This window comes from Urocitellus parryii, unplaced genomic scaffold (assembly GCF_045843805.1).
Source record: "Urocitellus parryii isolate mUroPar1 unplaced genomic scaffold, mUroPar1.hap1 Scaffold_357, whole genome shotgun sequence".
Classification (NCBI taxonomy): Eukaryota; Metazoa; Chordata; class Mammalia; order Rodentia; family Sciuridae; genus Urocitellus; species Urocitellus parryii.
Window position 1 is genome coordinate 47,095 of NW_027553225.1, and position 17,595 is coordinate 64,689.

General features: G+C 48.5%; 2 pseudogenes; both read left to right on the top strand.

Moving 5' to 3' along the window:
- Positions 1-1,095, top strand: part of LOC144252020 (protein spire homolog 2-like) — a 30,430-nt pseudogene extending 29,335 nt beyond the window's left edge.
- A 6,275-nt stretch (positions 1,096-7,370) lies between these two features.
- The window catches only part of LOC144252021 (ribosome quality control complex subunit TCF25-like), a 38,513-nt pseudogene continuing 28,288 nt past the window's right edge, over positions 7,371-17,595 (top strand).

A 17,595-nucleotide genomic window follows, 5' to 3' on the forward strand; every position in this document is an offset into this window, starting at 1 on the left:
GAGTGCCTTCCCCCAGATCTGTCGTTGCATTTGTGGCCCGGTGACATGCAGCATGCATTCAGGTGAACAGACAGTGTCGCTCAGAATCGTGTCCATTGGCCTCAGCTTGGAAACAAGCCCACTGAGGAGGGCCTCTGCCCACCTGTTTTCACACCCTCCTCAAGTTTCACCCTCGACAGTACCAACTTCCTCCTCCCCGGTGTTGAACACCGATTGTGTCTAGGGCTCACATTGCACCCTTCCTGGTATAAAGGGGTACAGTTCCCACTCCTAAGAAGTCCTCTCTCATGGAGCAGAAGACACTGTTGGGGTATGACAGGAAGGAGGTCCTGTTGGGTATCGAGCCAAAGTGCCTGTGGGGCCTGCCACGCCTCCCTCTGTTGCAGATGAAGATGCCTTCTAAGAAGTGTGCACACATCCCTGTCTACACACTGGGTTTTGAGAGTCCTCAGAGGGCACCCACTGCCATAACCGTGAGGGCGCCAAGGAGAGACGTCTTCCAGTGTGTTCCCTGGCCTGGGTGCTGGTGTCTGTGGTGGTCAGGCTTCTGCAGGGACTTGGGAGCAGGAGCAGGGGTTGGCCTCACTTGTGTGAGGACGCCCCCTGGAGGTGTAGTTCAGATGGCTTTGGAGGGGTGGGGAGGCATAGTGGTGAGATGGAAACTGAGCTGGGGTGGTCAGGACCCAGAACTCCAGTTCCTGTCCAGAGCCCTTCTGGGATGCTTTTTGCTAGGCATTTTGCTTCCCCAGGACTCTGTGGGTTTGTGGTGGTGAAGGGGAGGGGCAGGCAGCAGGAGAGCCTAGGGGACTGCAGGGCCCCTAGGATGTGTGAGCCCTGCTGGCTCCCCAGCCTGACAGTCCTCTCTGGGTCCCCACCCGCCCCAGATCCCTGCAGGGGCCTCAGTGGCGAAGTGTGGAGGAGGACTTCCCCCACATCTACGCCCACGGCTGCACCCTGAAGGATGTCTGCAGTGACTGCACCAGCTTCGTGCGCTCCAGCTGCAAAAGTGTGGATGTTCTCAACGCCACGCCGCGTCGCAGCCGCCAGACTCAGTCCCTCTACGTCCCCAGCAACAGGACTCTTGACTTCCAGTGATGGCCCAAGGTGGCCAGGCCTCTGGGAAGGGACCTGGCTCCAGCCTGCTCCAGGCTGAGGCTCTGCTCCCAGTGCTGGGCCCGGCTGCCCGCCATGCTCCTGAACTGTGCATGGACATATACATACCAGATGCCTTTATATAATAAACACACAGCCTATATATTTATACACATGGTTTCCTGGCCCCATCGTTCATTTGGGGCCAGGCTCCCTCCAAGACCCTGGCCAGGGTGTTTCCTTTCAGGACTCCTTGGAGGAGCAGGGAGGGGAAGGGATAGATTTTCTCACTGAGAATGGAGGGCAGAAGGCTCTAGGTAGTAGAGCTCCGGGCCTCTGTTCCAGTTCTTGTCTCCACCTCAAGAGTGAGAACTGGCAGTTTTCCCTCCCCAGGAAGATGTCCAGGCTGGGATACGGCACCTGGGTTCCCAGGTGGAGCAGAGCACCCTGCCTGTCTCTGCTCTCCCCAGGGGGTGTGTTAGCCAGCTTTCCACAACTGTGACAAATATCTGAGACAAACAACTTAAAAGCAGGAACAATTTATTCTGGGTCCTGGTTTCAATCAATGGTGGCTCGGCCCCATCACTCTGGGCCTGTGGTGAAGCAGCAGCATGGTGCGCAGCATGTGGCAAAGCAGAGCTGCTTACCTCGTGGTGGCCAGGGAGCAGAGTGAGAGAAGACAAGTCCCAACAGGTCCCCCAGTGAAGCCCCACTTCCTGAAGTTCCTACCATCTATTAATAGCAGCATCGGCCTGGAACCAAAGCTTCAACACCTTGCCTCTGGGGGGCGCCTGAGATCCAGACTCCCCACCCACCTCCACCCCAGGTCTCCAGAGGCAGGTGCCCTTCACACCATGCAAAATGCATTCAGTTGGTCTCCAAGAATCCCCTGGTCTCGACAGTCTGAGCATTCCTCACAAGTCCAAGATGCTGCAGGTATGGCACACATGCCTATGATCCCTGCTATTTGGGAGGCTAAGACTGGACGATTGCACGTTCAAGGCCAACCTAGGCAACTAAGCGAGGCCATGTCTCAAAATAAAATAGCTTAGAGACAGAACACTTGCTAGTGCTTAGGATCCCATGGGTTCAATCCTAGCAACACAGGTACACATCCAAAATTCTTCTGAGACTCGGGCCAACTTTTACTGTGAGCACCTATTTAAAAAAACAACAGACCTGGTTACATATGTCCAGTATACCAATGGTACAGGGTGAACATTCCATTCTGAAGAGGAGGAGTAGGAGAAAACCACAGAAGGATCAGACCAAAGAAAGACCAAAACCCAGCAAGGCAAACACTGAGTACTGTAGCTCCATGTCTGGCACCTGGGGCATGTTGTCAGGGTGGGTGAGGCCCTAAAGGGTTTGGGCTTTGCCATCGGTAGTCCAGAGGGCCACTCTCTTGGGTTGGCTCTGCTTGCTGCCTGCAGTTTTCATTGGTAGATGAGCCATGCTCCTGGCATCTCTTAACTTCTCTCGCAGCTTCACACACTACCCTTCTGGGGCTTCATGCTCAGGTCCCAACCCTGCCACACACTGTCCGGCCCCATCACTCTGGGCCTGTGGTGAAGCAGCAGCATAGTGTGCAGCATGTGGTAGAGCAGAGCTGCTTACCTCCTGGTGGCCAGGGAGCCATGACCCCAAAACTCTTGTATTCTGCATTCCTGCAAAACCAGCATCACAAAGATGATGCCAAGATCTGCCACCAGCTCAAACAGTAGCAGGGTCCACCTGGACCGTATGGCCCTGTGTAAGCCGTGCACGCTCTCCTATGAGTTTATTCTTTTACACCCTTGAGCCTGAGATAGGTGGGGTCTGGCCGTTTCCTGAGGTGCTCTCAAATATCTTTCCTGTTGTTCAGATGCAAATGCAATGTCCTTATTTGTTTGTTTTGGTGCTGGGAATTAATTTAGGACCCTCCTACATACTACCACTGAAATACAAGCCCAACCATTTCTTATTTTTAAATTTTGAGACAGAGTCTCACTGAGTTGCTGAGCTGGTCTTGAACTTGCAAACTTTCTGCCTTAGCCTCCTCCCAGGTAGCTGGGATTACAATTGTGCTTCTTTAATTTTTTTTCCCCTAGTACTTGGAATTGAACCCAGAGGTGCTCTACCACTGAGCTACATCGCTAGTCCTTTTTTTGTTTGTTTTGTGTTTTGAGACAGGGTATTGCTAATTTGCCCAGGCTGGCTTTGAACCTATAATATTCCTGGCTCAGCCTCTCAGGTTGCTGGGATTATAGGTGTGCACCACTGTGCCCAGCCTGGAATTTATTTATGTTAATGAATGAATTTTTGTGATACATGGGATTTAACCCAGGAGAGCTCTACCACTAAGCTACATCTCCAGCCTCCTTTTTAATTTTATCTTTTTGGGGATTTTTTTCAGGGTAGGGGTACTGGGGATTGAACACATGTGTGCTTTACCACTGAGCCATGTCACCAAACCTTTTCATTTATTTATTTTTTTAAATTTTGAGACAGGATCTTAACGAAATTGTTGAGGGCCTCACTAAGTCTCCTGAGTCATGGGAATTACAGGTGTGTATCACCGTTCCTAGCTTATTCTATCTTGAAACAGGGTCTTGCTAAGTTGCCCAGACTCTCCTCCAACTTGCAATCCTCCTGCCTCAGCCATCCAAGTCAATTGGATCAGATGTCTATGCCACCGTGACTGGTTTGGCTTTGTTTTAATTTAAGTCTTCAGCAATCACAACTTCGGTGGCCCAAATTACACTTGGTTCTTTTCTGGCCAAACTGCAAGTTTTTCAAATCTTTCTGCTATGTTTTTTTTGCACACAATTCTCATGACAACCCTGGCTAAAATCAGCCAACAATGCCCATGCTGTAGCTTGAATGCTGAGCTGCCTTGAAATTTCCCCCACCAAAAAAAATAAAAATAAAAAAATAACACTGGTCCATCACCTTTAAATGCAGCCTCACACAGTTTCAGGGCATGGACAAAATGTATACAAGTTCTTTGCCAGAGTGTCATCCGTGTGGCCTCTGGTCCAATTCCCAACAGTCCTTGTTCACCTGAAACCTCATCAGTGTAACAGGGAAGGAAGGTTCCACTCCTTGTCACGCTCCACAAAAGCTCAGGAGACAGACTGCTGAAAGGAAACAGCCTCGAAGCCAGCTTTGTCTCAAATCTCCATCTCTGGGGGCGTATGAGAGCAGTTTTTAGAGGGGAGAATAAGGGCACAGTGGTTCAAAAGGCAGAAAATCCCTTTTCTAAGAGCATGCTCACCTCTGTTGCCTCCTTATCACATTAAAGGGAACCTTGACCTCCTGCGGTCAGTGTCTGCATTTTATTTTTGGATTGACAATTACCTTTTGAGCTGAGGTGAGGAAAGACTTAGCAGAGGGCTTTCTTTAGAATTTACAATACCATGAGAAAGAGATGGGGTAGTGTAGGGATGAGGTTGACAGAGGAGGAGTCTTTAATGTCTACATTCCTATCAGCATTCTAGCTAATGTGCTCCAACCATAATTGCCCATTATTCTCAGATTATGGCACTCTAAGCTTTTCCTAGAATGCTTCTCTTAATTTTTAAGTTCCTCCTGGAAACCAGCTCCAGAGGCTCTGACCCCACTGTCCCACACCAACTCTGTGTGCTAGTCAGCTTTCCACCACTGTGATAGACTGCCTGAGACAAACAACTTAGAGCATGAAGTATTTACTTTGGTCCACAGCTGTCTCTGCTGTTCATACCTCTTGTTACTTTTGGATCTGCAATGTCCCCCGAAGTCTTGAAGCTTGGTCCCTAGGTGGTGGCACTTTATCCAAAATGGCTTGGCCCCGACACTTTGGATCTGTGGTGAGGCAGCACATCATAGTGGCGAGCACACGGCAGAGCAGAGCTTCTCACCTCATGGTGGCTAAGAAGCAGAGAGGGAAAGAAGGAGCTAAGGTCCCAGTACCCTCAAGGACATGCCCCCAGTGGGCCACTTCTTCTGAACAATCCCACCTCCTAAAGTCTCCACCTCTTCTCAATAGTGCCACCACCTAGGGACCAAGCTTCGAGACTTTGGGGGACATTCAGATCCAAAAGTGACAAGAGGTGTGGGCACCAGAGACAGCTGGGAAGGCTCTGAGGAGTGGGATTATCCTGGGAGGCACTCAGGCACCCTGGGTCTCCATCTGGGAGGCCAGAGGCCAAGCCTGTTCTCTGACTCTGCCCCAGTCATTCTTCCCTCCAGGCCCTACCACACCTGGTTCCATCCTGACCACTCACTCCTCGGTGGCCCCAAGGGCCCAGTAACACTGGGTGGTCCTAGTACAGGGAGAAGCAGCTCTGTAAACAGGTGCACATGGCCACTCTTGGCCTCACAGCCTGGGATATGTACAAAGACTGAGTTGTGGCAGTTAGTATATTTTCTCAAGGTGGGAACTTGGCTCTGAAGGACTACCTGTCTTTCAGGACAGAGAAAGTCCTCCCTGGCTCCACTATAAGGGTGCCCATCACAGAATGAGGTTCCAGGGCCCACTTCTGTCCATAAAACCTGGTCATCTTAGAGTTGCACGCAGAAGAGCTGCTGAGGTCACTGGCTGCACCTGCTGGTCCAGAGGACCCTTTGGTCTCATTTCTCAGCCTGTTGCCCTCATTCTCCAAGGATATGATGTGCCTGGGGCTCATGGGAGCTGGTGGCTCCAGGCAGGCTCTGTGCTGAGCACCTTCCTCCTCACACACACCCTGAGGTGGTATGGTCTTCACTTCACCTTTCAGATGAGGAAAGTGAAGTATCTGGATGCTCACTCAGGAATATGCTAAGACCTTAGCCGAATCCTGTTGACTCCAAGTTGTAACATCTGCCCAGGGTTGGAGGAGACCCAGAAGGAATATGACTGGTAATAGATGGGCTTGTGGGAAAAAATATTCCTATCATTTGGGTTCATGAAGTTCAAACACATAAAATTAGAGCAGCCAATAAAAATCACCAACTCCCACTACTTTGAGCCCCCTCACAGACTGCGTATACTCACATTTTTTAAAATTTATTTTTTTAGTTGTTGTTGGACACAATACCTTTATTTTATTGTTTCATGTGGTGCTGAGAACCGCTGAGCATTGGATAGCTCCTTGTCCCCATATTTTTATTCCTGTTTAAAATTAAGAAAACATGCAGACAGGGTTAGGAATTTTCCTGTCAGAACTGGTAATAAAAAGATTATGTTTAAAATTAATAAAAATTACAAAGCTCATGTTTGTGCAGCACTCTCAAGGGTAGATGTTCCTGGGAGCTAAATACTATTGCCATTACTTCCTGATTCTACAGATGCAGAAATTGCACCGGGCAACACATCTGTTCACATTGCCAACCATGGGTAGACCCAGGTTCTGATCCATACAAGCAATGAAATCCCTTGTACAAATAGTGGGAACATATCTTGGGCTGAGCTCAGGGGAGCTGCCTATAGCACCCACACAAAGCTCTTCCTGAGACTACTCAGGCAGTGAGTTGCAAGGCAAAGTCAAGGAGAGCAACCAGTACTTCGGTCTTCAAAGCCAGCCTTAGCAATGGCGAGGAATTAAGCAACTCAGTGAGACCCTGTCCCTAAATAAAATACAAAATAGGGCTAGGGATGTGGCTCAGTGGTCAAGTGCCCTGAGGCCCTGAGTTCAATCTCCAGCACCAAAAAAAAAAAAAAAAAAAAGGATTTGAAGGAACATAACTGACAGCTTCTATAACTCTATAACTCCTATTCCAGACTCCTTCAGACTGGTCTCTAGAAGTCTTCAGTCATTGCCCAACACTTCGCTTGTCCCTCCACACAGAGTAACTCAAGATCTCCCTTCGCGCTTTGTGGGGTGGAAGGGTGTCTGGGAATCGAACTCTGGGAAGCTTCTCGGTTTAGATGTGCTCACTCCTATTCAGTAGAGAACTATCTCTTTGCAGCGTAGAGGCTGGCTGACAGGGGGCGCGGAGCCCACGACACACAGGTAGACCGCATGAGACACGCGGTTGCCAGCAGACCGTCCCCTTGACCACCCACATGCCACAGTCGCCCGCCTGCGCGCACTCCTTCCTCCCCTACCCGCCTACCAGGGCCTCCAGCCCTCTGGGTCTGGGTCTAGGCCAAGGCTGCGGGTCTCTCTGAGCCTATGCGCCCCAGGCCCCATGACAACAGGTCATCTGTACCCAGCACACTCGAAAACCCAAAGCACTGTACGCAAGGGCTCCCAACTCTCACCTGGAAGCGCCTGCACCTTCTTTGGTGCTAATGGTGACAGGGAAGAAGTTGCGGAGAGCCGCAGCGCGTAGGCGCCATGCGCCAGCGTGCCCTCAGTGCGCAGGCTCACTGGCCGTTCTTTTCTGCTCTTCCTTCTCTTTCTCTCTAGACGTCAGGCTGTCGGGTCCTGTGTCGCACCGGGCCCTCCAGAGGCTGAGGGGGGAACAGCTCGGCCAGGAGCCCCTCGCCCCGGCGCCCTGCAGTTTGTCCTCCATGATGATGATGACGCAGAAGAAGGACCAAAACGGGGTGGGGGGGGCCTCAGGGAAGGATGGTGTCCAAGTCAACAACCGGTTTGAGCTGGTGAGGAGCCGGTCAACCTGTGGGAACTGGGGGCGGGGGGCGGGGGGGGCGGAGCGTGACGTCATGGGAGGGCGGGGTGGGTGTAAAGTGGGGTCTGTACTGTGGTGAACTGGTGGGCGGGGTCTTGATGTCATGGGTGGGGCCGGGCTACGGGCAGCTCTGCAGTGGAGAGGGCGGGCCATGACGTAAGGGGCGGGGCTAGGGAGGGACCGGGGCGAGCGGGGACGGTGTCGAGGGCAGGTAGGGTCGCAGAGGAGAAGGTGGGGCTGTGCCGATATGGGGCGGGTCTAAGGGCCAAGTAGGCGGGGCGAGCAGTTAAGGGCCCAGGTGACGATACTGAGCTGCATTGGGCAGGGCGGGGGCTTCGCTAAGAGGGTGTGGCTCTGACCTCCAGGGGTGGGACTAAAGGGGAAAGCTGGGGTGGGTTGACGAAATTGAGCTACAGCGGGGAGGGTGTACGGTGGGAGGGGTTGTGGCGGGCAGGACCGGCTAAGGGGGTCGCAGTGAAGGGGATGAGTGATGGGACTGCGCTTCTGCAGGGAGGGCGGCTGCTGCTGTGGGGACGGTGGTGTGTGATGTTAGAAGTGAGGCTGGGGTGAGCAGGGGCGGCGTCAGAAAGGAGGGGGTCCCCTCATTGCAGAGGGGAGGGTGGGGCAGCGGCGTCCAGGGACAGAGTGCCAGGGCAGAGTGTGGCTGTTGACTGCGCTGCAGTGAAGGGGTGGGGCAGGGCTTCCTGATTCGGGTCATCCTAGATTTCATAGTCTAGCATCTCCAAAACCTTTCGGTTTATTCATAACACCTCTGCCTAACCGGGGATGTTGTATCTTGCTCCTTCCTGCCTCCCTCACCTAGGTGTCCCCTACAGGGAGGTAAAGGAAAGTGAAATGCCCGCTGGTGCCACAATGTTTTCCCCTTAGCACGGGCCTCATCTGTAGTTTCTCGTTTGTATGGGTTATCTGATAGTGGCTTCTCTGAGCTGGCAGGTAGCATGACTGTTTTGCTCACCTTGTTATCAGTCTCAGTTGCCCCTGAGTTTTTATTGAGTTGGCAAGTTAAAAGGCTATAATGTTAAAAGACATTGTGGAGTATGGAAATTGTCCTTAGATAGTTTGGGGATTTGCTTTAAAAGTTATTGACCTTGCCACTTAAGAGCTGGTCTAACCCCATAGTCTGGTGGAGGTGGGACTGAAGTCCCTTCTTTGAATTCTCTGTCTGTACCCGATCTCTTCTGTTTCTTAGCCTGAAAGTAACTCTCCCCAGCTTTCTATTTCTTTCTATCTTTTTTATTATGGAAAATTTCAAACACAGAGATATGGTAGTACAGGTACTTCATGTGTCCATCCCCGGGTTCCCTAATTATGGACACTTGGCAACTACTATCTGCCTTGGACTTTCACTCCCTTCTCTCCAGGGATGACTTAAAAACATCCCAGACAGCACACCACTTGCCCTTAAACTTGCCAGTCCTGTTTCTGACAACTCTCAGGATGCACCGCTTTTCATCCTGTCCCATTATTACCAGCTCGGGATCAGTTGTGAAGTCTGCCACTTCACAAACCTTTGGTCCTTATTCAAATGCCCTCCAGATTGTGTTTAAGAATAACTCCGAGGCGGAGGGCATTTACATGTTCTGGGTACCACTCATTTCTTCCTCACAGTCTGGGAAGGGGGGTGATGTTGACAGCAGCGGTGACATCTTCAATTTATACTGGCCTGTGGCTCAGTGCTGGATCCCTTGCCTCAGGCATTGGAGGCAAGGGCTCCATCCCTAGCACTGCAAAAGAAGAAAACAGAAAAAAAAAACCCACATACACATAATTAAATTTAGGCTTTTTTATTTGAACCTTGTGCTCTCTAAACCACACAATGATATTGTCCCTGCTGGTGAAAGTTGGTGGGTGAATAGAGAAATAGAGGTGTTCAGGGTTATGAAAAAAAAAGAAGAGATGATTGTATGTCTGAATGGGAAAAAAATGATGCTTATGTGAATCCCTCCTTGAAATCACTCTGGTCCAAGAGATTGGCTTGGGGCTTTGTGATTGTGTAAGCCTTCTGCTTGTTGTGTGGGGTGTTTTGTTGTGTTGTTGTTGTTGTTTAGTTTTGACTTTTGTACTGGGGATTGAATCAGGGGCATTTTATTACTGAAGCAGGGTCTTGCTAAATTGCTGCACGTCTCACTGAATTGCTGAGGCTGGCTTCAAACTGATGGTCCTCCTGTCTCAGCCTCTCCAGTTGCTGGGAGCTTGCATTGTGGTGCTGGGGATTGAGCCCAGGGCCTCATGCATGCTAAGTATCCTCTTCCACCAAACTGCACCCCTGGCCCCTGCTTTCTAAGGGTATTAGTATCACTGGCTTAGGTCTCCTTCCCAGTCTCTGGATTTGTGCATGAACTCTATATCTGTATCCATGTGTCCAAATGCACCTGACCTTACAGACTAGGGCTTACCTGCTCCTCAGGCTTCCCTGTCTCTGTTGAAAACCACATGCCAAGATCAGCCACCTGGAAGATGTCCCTGGTCTCTTGACATTTGTGCAAACCATTGAAAAGTCCTGTGTGGCTCTAAGTGCACAGGGTTGTGACCCATTCTTCCCAGTCTCCACCTCTGCTTGTCCAGGCTGCCTAGACAGCTCTCCTCACTCGCTTTTCTAGCCTGCTCTGCTCAGCCACACTGCCCTTCCTTTGCTGCCCTCTATGCCTACAGTTCCCCACGTTCAAGTACCAACACATGGCTGGATCTTTCCTCCCTCAGAGGCAGAGTCTCTTCCCCGTCACACCACCATACAGTCTGATTATGGTCACAGTTGCCCTACAGTCCCATTCCCTCTATTCTGGCCCTTTTCCATCTCCTGGCAGTTACCTGCGAACATACTGTATACATTACTTGTTTGTTCTTTGTGTTTTGCATGGGTTTCTTCCTGGGGCTGAAGTGTCTGCTTCCTGAAAGGACTTTGTTGCTAGCTGTGTGTCCCCACCTCCCAGCAGGCATGCACAGAGCTCCTCCTGGAAGACTGAAGGCATGTCTTCCTCAGTGTGCAGGCTCCTGGGCTGTAGAGTCAGTGACTTCCATTCCAATGTGGGATCCACCTCTTCTGGATGTAGGAGCATTGATGAGATACCTGATGAAAGCTTTGGGGATGCTTTCCTTGGCCTTGTGGGACTGTGGTGAAGACATGCTGGGCCCTCAGTGGGCACTCAGCAAGCACGGAAATGATGTGATGTTGAAATGGAGGAAGCAAGAGAGCTTTTCTAGAAGAAAAGCCTCCCGGGTAAATGGACGCAGACACCTATAGGCCTGGTCCCCACCTGCCGCCTAGAGTGTGGACCTTGGTGTCATGCATGGCTCATGGGTGTTCCTTTAGCTTTGGTTAGAAATCACCTTTACTGTCTCAGTCAGGGGGTCCTAAAGACAGCTTACTGAAGTTAAGTCAGATGAAGTGCAGTCAGATGCACCCCAGGGGATTGTAGTGAGTCTTGACAGAGGCATGCACAGCATGAGTACCACACCACATTCTGAGAGCTTGCCACCCTGCAGCCTGTGCCCCCTTTCCCTGCGTGTGTGTGAGTCCTGCCTGTGTCTGCATTTCCCACCAGCAGAGTCTTCCAGAATGTGCTCTTTCCTTCTGTCCTCGCTTGCTTAGCCTGTGCTTTTGAGTTTCATGCAGGCTGTGGGTTTTCGCGGTCAGCTCCTTCTTGCTGAGTAGCAGTGTATTGCAGGGTGTTCATCCGTGGTGTTTCAGGGGACTGACTCAGTTCTGGTTGGGGGCTGCTCTGCCTGGAGCTGCTGAGCTCTAAGGACAGGTGTTTTGTGGGTCTGGGTTTCATTTTGGCTGATGGGGCATCTACAGGGAGAACTGCTGCATCGGGAGTGGATGTGTATACCTGGACCAACAGGTGCTGAGCGCTCCTCCAGCATTTTATTCCACCTGCCTATGGGCTGTGTGAGGCTGAAGGTGCTCCAGCCTCCAGGGAATTGGTGTTGGCAGCCTATGCCCCCAGCCCCCAGCCCTCAGCAGGGACAGTGCTCCTCACTGGCTTTTGATTTACATTTCAATAAAGATGTTGTTGGGTGTCTTTCCATGTGCCTATTGTCCATTTGTTTGTCTTCTTTTTATTAATATTTTTAGTTGTAGATGGACACAATATTTTATTTTTATGTGGTGCTGAGGATCAAACCCAGGGCCTCGCATGTGCTAGGTGATCGCTCTACCGCTGAGTTACAACCCCAGCCCCTGTTTGTCTTCTTTTGTGAACCGTCTCTTCACATTTTGCTACCTGTGGTGGATTCCCAGGCTGCTCTGTGAGCATGGAGCACTGACACCTGGGCAGACATGTGGCTGCTCATCTCGCTGCTGCCTATGGATTTCCAAAGAGGTTCTATTCAGTCAATTCAAGTGTTCTATGGGTTTTTGCCCTTATAACTCATAGGTGGAAATAATAGGAGTGTTTTCACATGCACAGGCCCTGGTTTGATCCCCAGCACCATGCATATGTCCTGTACACACAGCATTTGTTAGTGTTCTGTATGAGGAAGCAGAGGTGTGCATGACATGGAGCTGCTTCATGACTGCACAGCTGGAATGTGAATGCATTGGCCTGACCTCATAGCTGACCTAAGTGCTGTGGTGGGCTGGCTTGCTTACAGGGGGCACGTAACCTGATGCAGTTGGCCCTCCACACCTGCAGCTCCCACCAGCCACAGGTCGAAATATGTCTCAAACTCACAGCTGTGCTGCTTGTGTGTAGATGTGTTTATTGTCATCGCTCCCTGAACAGCACAGTGTGCAGGCTACTGAGACAGGATTTGAGTTAGGTTAGGTTTGTGGTGATGCAGAGGAGAGGCAGAACACACAGGTGTGCACAGGCTCTGTGCAAACACGACACATTCCATAGAGGGGACTGGAAACATTCCCCCACCCCCCTGTGCACGCACATATGCTAAGGGGTGACAGTGCAGTGCAGCCATTGAGAAACGATGTTCTGCAGCAGGACGTCTTAGTATTTGGGACCAGTGGCTACTTTGACATGCTGGTGGAAACCAGATACCTAAAAATCATGAGTTTACTTGATTGCATTGAAAAATTTTCCCTCAGTCCCTTTCAAAGAATTATGTGTGTATGTCTGTCTTGTTTTCGTGTACAGTATAGTTGCTGTTCCCTGATGGTAATTGAAATACGTTTAAATTGTGCTTTAAATAACAAAAAAAATTTAAAAATAAATTTCAGTGTTCAGGCTGATGCTGTTAGGCTGGAATAAAGACTTGAAATGCTGTGGTGGTTTTAAACTTGCCAACACTGTGTCATCTTTATTTTTGATAGTCATTTGATTTTTTTTTTCCTTTGGTACTGGGAATTGAACCCAAGGGTGCTTAACTACTAAGCCACATCCCCAGCCCTTTTAAATTTTTTTTCTTTTTTTTTAAATAATTTTTTTAGTTATAGGTGGGCACAATATATTTATTTTATTATTTTATTTTTATATGGTGCTGAGGATTGAACCCAGTGTCTCACGCATGTTAGGTGAATGCTCCACCACTGAGCCACAACTGCAGCCCCAATTTTTTTTCTTTTGAGACAAGTTCTCACTAGGATGCTTACAGCTTTGATAAGTTGCTGAGGCTGACTTTGAACCTGCGATCAGCCTCAGCTACTAGGATTATAGGCATGTACCACCACACCTGTGATAGTCATTTTATTTTTTTTAAATTATTTGTCCTGAACTTCTCAGAAGATGATATACAGTCAGTCAAAAAAATATATGAAAAAGTGTTCATCAACACTAGCAATTAGAGAAATACAAATCAAAACTACTCTATGATTTCATCTCACTCCAGTGAGAATGGCATCTATTATGAATACAAACAACAAGTGTTGGTGAGGATGTGGGGAAAAGGGAACACTCATACACTGCTGGTGGGACTGCAAATTGGTGCAGCCAATAAGGAAAGCAAGTATGGAGATTTCTTAGAAAATTGGGAATGGAACCACCATTTGACCCAGCTATCCCTCTCCTCGTTCTATACCCAGAAGACTTAAAAACAGCATAATACAGGAATGCGGCCACTCAATGTTTATAGCAGCACAATTCACAATAGCTAAACTGTGGAAACCACCTAGATGCCCTTCAACAGATGAATGGATTAAAAATGTGGCATATATACACAATGGAATGTTACTCAGCAATAAAAGAGAATAAAATCATGACATTGGAGGTAAATGGATAGAGTTAGAGAAGATAATGCTGAGTGAAGTTAGCCAATCCCCAAAAGCAAATGTTGAATGTTTTCTCTGATATAAAGAGGCTGATTCATAGGTAGGGAAGGAGAGCGTGAGAGGAATAGACAAACTCTAGATAGGGCAGTGGGGTGGGAAGGGAAGGGAGGGGAGGGGGCATAGGGTTAGAAATGATGGTGGAATGTTATGGACATTATTATCCAAAGTACACGTATGAAGACATGAATTGGTATGAATACACTTTTTATATAACCAGAGATACGAAAAATTGTGCTCTGTATGTGTAATAAGAATTGTAATGCATTTCGCTGTCATATATAAATAAATTTTTAAAAAATTTATTCTAATTAGTTACACATGACAGTAGACTGCATTTTGACAGGGGCTGGGGCTGTGGCTCAGTGGTAGAGTGCTTACCTAGCATGCATGAGGCACTGGTTTTCATCAGCACCACAAAATAAAATGAAATATTGTGTCCATCTAAAAACTAAAAAGTAATTTTTTTTTAAAAAAAGAATGTATTTTGATACATCATACATAAATGGAGTATAACTTCTTGTTTTCTGGTTGTAGATGATGTAGAGTTTCACCGTTCATGTAGTCATATGTGCACATAGGGTTATAATGTCCGATTCATTTTACTGTTCTTCCTACCTCCATCCCCCCTCCCTTCCTTTTACTCCCCTCTATCTAATCCAGAGCGCTTCTAGTCTTCCTAGCCACCCCACTCCCACTTGCTATGAATTAGCATTCACATATCAGAGAAAATATTCCGCTTTGGTTTTTCGAGATTGGCTTATTTTGCTTAGCATCATATTCTCCAGCTCTGTCCAGTTATCAGCAATGCCATAATTTTATTCTTTTTTAAAGCTGATTAATATTTCATTGTGTGTATATATATATGTATATATATATATATACACACACACACATGTATGTGTATATATATATATATATATACACACACACAATGAAATTTAAATGTATATATTTTTATATAGATATATAAATATATATATATACACTCATATACACATATGCATGTGTGTGTGTATATATATATATATATATATATATATATATATATACACATATACATATATATATATACATACATACACCAATCACATTTTCTTTGTCCTTTCATCTGTTGAAGGGCACCAAGGTTGGTTCCATAGTTTAGCTATTGTGAATTGAATTGCTATCACCATTGATGTGGCTGTATCATTATAGAACTTAGTCCTTTGGTATAAACTGAGGAGAGGGATAACTATGTAAAATGGTGGTATCACTACAGATTTTCTGAGGAATCTCCATGCTGTTTTCCAGAGTGGTAACAACAATTAGTCATTTGATGTTGATTGCATCAAGAACAACACTCCCTGCTGGGCAAAGTGGTCATGCCTGTAACCCCAGTAACTCTAGAGCCTGGGACAGGAGAATTGCCTCATCAGACTTGAGGACAAAATTATTTTAACATGAACAAGAACAATATTAGAAAATTATAATCCTTATTATATGCCCCCCTTTTTTTTAGTTTGAAGTATTGGAATTGAACTCAGGGGTGATGTACCACTAAACTATACCCCCAGCCCTCTATTTTTCACTTTGTCACTGAGGTTGCTCAGGCTGGCCTCAAATTTGCCTTCCTCCTGACTCAGCCTCCCAAATAGAGTCTCTGGGGTGACAGGCATGGCAAGTCGTCTTCACGTCTGGCTCAGCTCTACTTCGCCACGAACACTGTGACCCCTGTGCAGAAATGCCCTCGGCTTGTTTCTCCAGATAAATGTTGAGGATCTTGAGGACGACCCGGTGGTGAACGGAGAGAAGTCTGGTTGTGTGTTAACAGATGCTGCAGTGTCAGGGAACAAAGGAAGGATTCAGCGTGGAAACCCAGAGACCAAGCGGGAAGGAAATGTGGCCAAGGCTGCACCCCCGGAGCAGGTATGGGGACCCCATGGTAACAAGGAGGCTGGCATGTCAGGGAAGGGCTGTGGCATCCTGCCACGTGCCACCTGTTTTGGCTTTTTCTTGGAGGTATAATTTTCTGAATTTGCTTTGGCTGATTCCGTGGGAACCCTGATGAAGTTTGTGCTAAAGTCCTTGAGATCAGTGGCAGCCCCAGGGGTACTGCATGCAGGTCCCTGCCCTGCCTGCTGCCCACTGTGCTCCAGGCAGCTCTGTGCCTTCTGGGAGCAACCACTTCTGGTGAAGCGTCCCTGAGGAGCTTCTCGCTGCCCAGAGGAGCTGGCCCAGTCAGGGGCAGGTGGGCGCCCCAGGCAGCCTGGACCAGCTCTGCAGCAGGGCAGGGTGGGAAAGAGAGGCCACACTGACAGCAGAGGGTATGGGCAGGGTCCTGCTGTAGAAGGATGTGAGGGGGGGCTGCAGGAGCCCCAAGTGGTGCTGGCTTGCTGCTTTGGTTCTCAGTTTTTAAGATTTTGCTTCTCTCTCCATTGATTAAAACATCTTATTTTTATTAGTCTAATGCAAGTGGAAAACTCCGGAAGAAGAAAAGGAAGCAGAAAAATAAGAAAAACATTACAGGAGAAGCCTCGGTATGCGACCAGACTTGACTGGCCCCTGCCCAATCCCTCCGTGCCCCTTGGGCCGTGTCCCTCTCGGTGGTGCTGGGAGAAGACCATTTTATTTGATGTCTTCATTTTTTCCTGTCAGGAGTATAACTATCTAAGAGGTCAAGGACAAAGAAGAGTCACCTACAGTTTTGCTTGTGATTTGCCCCTTTGTTCCTTGGTTGTCATGGCCTACTCCTAGTCTCCGTGTCCCAGCTGCCCTCTGCAGGGAGAGTCCCTTCCCAGCCCTGCTCCCTGTTGCTGTTCACCCAGCCTTCATCCTGCCAGTGCATGAGGGGTGCTGGGTGTGGAAGCCCACAGACCAGATCCCCCTCAGTCAGCACATTTCCGTTCTTGCCTTGACCCTCCTTGTCTCATTGTTTGTCCTGAAGAGAAGTGGTAGCTTTGTTGCTGTTCAGTTGGAGTCACAGGTCCCAGTTCCATTCACCTGAGGATGTGAGCTCACCTGTGAGACATGAAGTGTGGCTCTCTGGCCCAATGGTTCCCAGGGCCTTCTGGATTAGTGATGGTTCTGAGCTTCCTCCTATAATACATCTCTAGATCATCTTTTAGAAAGTACATACCAAATAACTTTTCAAAGTGACTCCTTGTTATTGGTTGTCACAGCACTTGGAGTGAAGCCAGTGTGGCGATTAACAGTTCCTTATGGGCTTTTAGGAAAGTGGGTTGGAGGATATTGACCGCATCTTTGAGAGGATTGAGGATGGCAGTGGGCTCAGCCGCCTGAGTCCCCCACCACTGAGCTCCAGGAAGCATGTCCTGTATGTGGAGCACAGGTATGGCCTTGGCCTCTGATTTTGACGGGGAGGAGTGATTTAGAAAGAGGACAGTTTGCTGTCTTTATTTATTTAGAAGTGTTAAGAGTTCATTATTAAACATTTAGGAAGTAGAAAAAAGGAGAAAGAAGTAAGGAAAAGACATCTGTGTTTCAAAGGACTTTTTTTTTGGTACTGAGGATTGAATCCAGGGGTGCTTTACCATTGAGCCATATCCCCAGCCCTTTTTATTTTTCTGAGGCAGGATCTCACCAAGTTGCTTAGGGCCTCACTAAATTGCCTAGGCGGTCCTCAAATTTTCGATCTTCCTGGATGCTAGGATTATACCCGAGCATCACTGCACCTGGTTCCTTTTTATTTT